Below are 5,559 nucleotides of genomic sequence, written 5' to 3'. Positions count from 1 at the left end.
TAAACATGGAATAAATTCTATCTTGTATCCCCTCTTGTGCTATTGATCAAAATTTGTGCAGCAATATGATTTTGACAAACGAGTATGCGAGTGCACCTGTGAACATGTAACTATCCACTCTGTTGAGTATTGCACCTGCTTGACAGTGCAAACACAATGTCAATATAGAGATGACAAAACGAAAGGAGATATGATCCACAAATAATTATTCAGTCAAGTAATGAGCAACTTCTTTTCAATTGTTTAAAGTAAGCAAGATTGTGTTCACCCTCAAAGCATCGAAAATTAATTGAATAAATAATCATTAGCAACTACAATTACCATGATTGGGGATTAAGGAGCCAGAGTCCTTGACACCAGCATCACGCTTGATCATTGATTCAGTAAGATCACCAAAAACAGATCCAAAGAAGTTGAGAATCCTAAAGGCTATTGCACTACACCAATAAAAAGAGTATGTAAAGTCTCAGGGTTAATGCAGTGAAGTTCATAATAGCGGGTCTTTTTTTAGATAACAATGCAATCCAGTAATCTAGTATTAGACCGCTGGAGTAAATAACAAGTGGCGCTTGCACCGATCCTAGCTAGAGATTTGGTTTCAAAAGAATCAACAATTAGTCATCATTATTACTTATCATCCATGCACATGTGTGACTAGAATCATACCTTGGCAGTGAGTGATCCGTATCTAATCTCTCAATTAGAATCTCAGTAACAAAGCTTGAAATCAGCGTCAAGTTGAAGTGAAAATAAATCAAGTGAAATATAAGAAACAAGATAACTAACCCTTGATATAGATTCAGGAGGAGGAGTGCCAAGCATATCGGTCATGAGATCCAATTGATGCAACCCATTTTTTCCAGCAAAAAGTGGTTTTCTTGTAAGTATCTCAGCAAATATGCATCCTATACTCCACATATCAATTGCGGGAGTGTACTACAAAAGGATTAAAGACTCATAAATCTGCATCATTTTCTTTGTTATTATTACTTCCGTGAGCAACCTCCTACTTAATCATTAAGATAATGCAAAATTATATACCATGACCAAGAAGATGAGCCTAGCTTATGATATGGACATCCTTCACTCATTAGCAGACAAGATATATATAATGGATAAGACATGATTAATATATTGTAAATCCACTTATTCATTGTAACACATTTAAGTAAAATACTATAATGACAACAATGACCCTTTGATAAATGCTGGAACACGATGTTAGACAACTAGGACCACCATCAACAAAAAGATGAGCTTAGTTGAGATATGACAAGCCAGGAACAAATAACCGAGTAATTTTGAAGAATGGGGGAAGCAACAAAACATAAGCATATGCTAAACGTGATATAGTGTTAAAGAACCTTGCTCTTAATGATCTACAAATCTCCTAAATAGCACACAATGGTAGAAATATGTTCTTTTTAATGTTGATTAATCTGTTGAAATGCATTTAAATCTTAAGGGATGATAAGTAAACCACTGGAGATCACAAAGATACCTGAAATTATGGGTAGTCCGGAGCAATAAACACGGTTATCAGTTTTCCTGATTCCACATCATGGTCTATGGTGTATCCTTCATCCATTCCTGCAAGACCATGCCTCTTTTCTCTTGCATCAGGTCCTTCATGTGATCTGATAATTATTGAGGCAATTGTACCAAAAAATAACCACGCTCTAAATATTTTTCATCTCTAAAGAAGAGCAAGCTCATAAAATTAATAGCTATAATGAATAATATACAATTATAAAATAAATGAAATGCTATAACATGAATTAATTTAACTCAAACAATTAAAACAAATATTAATTACAACAAGTTTATTGCACAAAAAGAATGACAAAGTTTAACCGGAAATTAGTGTAAAAATTAGATTACAACATCAAGATATTCTTTTACTAGCTCTCTCTACACTTGCAACTGAAGTGTAAGTTTTGACAGCTAAGCCCTAACAACTTATTCCCCTAACAGTATAATAGAATACGCATGTTTAATCGCATCGAGATGCAGACTAATAATAAGCATTATCTTCCTGCATATAGCATAGACATGAAATGCTCAACCAGAAAATCTAATTTACCATTTAGCCAATACATTGCGTTCCAGATATAGATTCAAATCTAGGCCAAATTTTTGTATAAGATGGTCTTTCAAAATTGTCCAGCTCATACCATAACCACCCAACTCCTCTTCTACATACTAGTATATTGGGGTCCAGACCTAATTTATAGGTAAACTTCCATGAACTACTCAGGTTTGAACATTTCGTTTGTCCAACCTGAACTGCATTTTGCTCCATTTCACAGCCTTCAATTAGAAAACCACAGACCACAGTTTATCAATTCAAGAAGTTTCCTCGAACACTAAGTTGCAAATTGAATGTATGATGTTAAAGGATGAGAAGCACCTAAGAACATCTTCTACTGGAATGATATCATACCCTTCTCTTAATAAATGTCTAGGGACATAGAATGTTTACAGAGAAATAACAGAGCTACCTTCTAAAAAATACTAACCAAATATCAAACAACTTAATGTCATTTCTAATGGTGAAGAGTGGAGACAAAATAATTTAATTACACAATTATCAAATCAACGATTAAATTTAACCACGACAGAAATGATTTTAATAAAAAAAAGTACATGAAAGTGTAATTATGATAATACCTTTAGTTTGAACTTCTTCAAAAACTCCTCTGTGCAGTCAGGGCCCCATAATAAGCCAATACCTCTCTCCTTATTAGGGGAAAGACCAGGTTTCATTGATGGATCTGACCATAGCACATCACCAGGAATCAAATTCTGTCATTCCCAAGGAGGATCAAGGACTGATCTTCGTGCTTTAGATAACTCCTCCAAAGAACCAAGACATAAGGTGTTGGCTTCAAGAACAAGATTTATCCTACGGTTCTTCTTCCCTTTCATCCTTTTGGAAGGGTGACGGTAATGCTGCGGAAAAGCCCCCCATGAGCAGTATATACACGCTTAGCAATTATAGAGGCCAAAGGAAGTCCTTCAAAGCATCCCAAACATAAATGAAACGCATGCTTACCTTTATCCCCATACCGTGCCAAAACTTCATTCTCAAATCCATAAGTAGAGGTACAATACTTGGATTCATGATTTCCACGGAGGAGATACACTCTATGTGGCATGAAAACCTAGAAGAATGTGATATCTTGTCAAAAGTTACTTATCCAAACAGTAGATAGAATTCAGTTTCACTAATAAACAAATCACTGCAATCATCAAAATCGGCATGCTTATCCCAGTTGCTAATGTATAAACTATGGTGAGATCTATAATTAAGAGTGTTAAGAAGCTATGTTAATGTTCTAGTTGAAGTGTCAAAATCATTTTACAATGAGCGTATGAAAAATGATACATATAAATACTAGTAAAACAAGTATTGTAAAAGTGAATTCTTTATAAGAATGTTTGAAAATTAGAATTACCTTCTAGGCTAGCAGGAGCACGAAAGTCTCAAGACCCCAAGTTCCTCTATCAATATAGTCTCCATTGAAGACAAATATCCCATTTTCGGAAGGAAATCCAGCATCTCGTAAGCGGAAGAGAATATCATGCAATTGCCCATGAAGATCGCCGACCACCACAACCGTTGAATCGGTGACGGGGGTATCGATTCGGAGGTAATTGGGTTCTTTGTGGAGGATCTTAGAAGCTGTAAGAACGAAGGCATCGAAACGGGAACTGGAAACACCGAGGGGAAGGAGGAGGGGGACAGATTTTTGAACACCAGTCGAACGCTGATATCATGTGCTGGATCCAGTCAAGGCTGAGCTGGCCATCGGGGGGCCAAGTCAGAGGGACCGGAACAGCCGTCGGTGGGAGTGATGTCGGCGAGGGGTTATCGGAGGAGGAGACATCTGCATCTCCTGTAATTGGAATGATATTATACTGTCATCATCAGTAGATATGAGAAAAGGTACCATTATAATAAACATAATTTTTTTCGTGGGAGATTTTTTATTTTTTGAGATGAGAGATTTGGACACGCATGTATATATATCGGGGAAGAAGTGTGAAATGATTAAAATTATGAGGGAAAAATTAAAAGACGATTTCTACATATGACACATAATTAAAAGTGTATTCGTGTTTTTGTAAATTTTTTGATTATGACTATTAAATATGACATACATTATTGTAAGTAATAAATCGTTCAGATTTTAAGAAACATGACATTTTTTTATGACACACATTTTTTACAAGTCATAAATTAACGTGTGTCATTAAAGGTATATTTTCTTGTAGTGATTAGATATCATGCGATTATGATTGTTTTTTGTAAATAACAAAACAGGGGGTAGAAAACATGTATGGATAGGATTATTATTTAAAAGCATGTCAGAGTAGATACCATGTTGGATAGAATATTTTCTTTCCATAAAATTGATTGGCATTAACCATTCCTTTGACTTATTTTTCTGTCTCTTATTTGTATTTGCATTTTTGTTTTGCATTAGCTTATTAATTATTTATTTTATTATTTGTACTAACTTGTTTTTATGTTACTTTCTTTTTGCTTACATTGCATGATCGTGACATAATCAAAAGGTATTGATTTGTGAGTGATCATTAAAGTAAAAGGTTTTCATAATGGACAAAGGGTTTCATGATCAAGTAAACTATAACACAGCTAGGAAATGGCATCTTGAGGAAGTTCCCAATGATCGTATGTCGATGAAGAGCAAAAGGAGATATGAGATATGAGAGGGCAAATGTCCAAGTTGATGGATAGAATATCTGTTTTGGCCAAAGGAAAATAGACTTCTACACAAGAAGAGAAAGAGGTCGATAAACACAATCCTGCAATGTCAGATGCACAAGGGATTACTTTAGAACAAGCAGATCCTAGTCAATCTGAAAGATCACACACGATCATCATTCGTATCAACAAATTATATGAAAATACCAAAGAAATGCTGACAACTGTAGAAGTTTTAGAAATGAAAAGAAGTCATGCATTCATAACTCATTTGTATTTAAGAGTTTTCTCCCAAATTCGGAGACTCAAGTTCAATCCAAGCTAAAAGGTGACTTTCATTTTGTTATATCCCTATATCATATAAGGAGTTGTACGAGAAGCTATTAGAAGCCTGAGAGGTGGCTCTACATTATGTGAAACCTTGACAACCTCCATATCCATGTTGGTATGATGTCAACGTTCGTTGTGAATATCATGTCGGAACTCAAGGTCATTTCATTGAGAATTGCACTGCCTTCAAGCATAGAGTCCAACAACTTTTGGATCATGGAATCTTAGAGTTCAAGATGAAAGATCGACCTAGTTTGGTAGCTGATTGTCCTGTTAGATTAGAGCCAAAAGTGTTCAAAGATAAGGATATCAGTGGGGGCATTCAGGAGCAGGAAGATTTGCTAAAGTATGAAGTTCAAATTCGTCATTTGAGGAATGAAAATGACAAATTGAGAGGAGATATGGAAGCCATGTGTGATGGTTTTCAAAGGATCAGTCTAGCCTTTAAAAATGTTGGTATAGAAAATACCCCGGAAGAGTGGACAAGAAGGGTCATT

The 5,559-nt window shown here is 35.3% G+C and overlaps 1 pseudogene; it reads right to left on the bottom strand.

Moving 5' to 3' along the window:
- Positions 1-2,662: 2,662 nt before the first annotated feature.
- LOC120174402 lies at positions 2,663-5,173 on the bottom strand (annotated as a pseudogene).
- Between the last annotated feature and the right edge of the window lie 386 nt (positions 5,174-5,559).

The sequence above is a fragment of the Hibiscus syriacus genome, unplaced genomic scaffold, assembly GCF_006381635.1.
Source record: "Hibiscus syriacus cultivar Baekdansim isolate YM2019G1 unplaced genomic scaffold, ASM638163v2 tig00003096_pilon, whole genome shotgun sequence".
Taxonomy (NCBI): Eukaryota; Viridiplantae; Streptophyta; class Magnoliopsida; order Malvales; family Malvaceae; genus Hibiscus; species Hibiscus syriacus.
The sequence above is the reverse complement of the archived record's forward strand: the minus strand, read 5'-3'. Positions and strand labels throughout refer to the sequence as shown.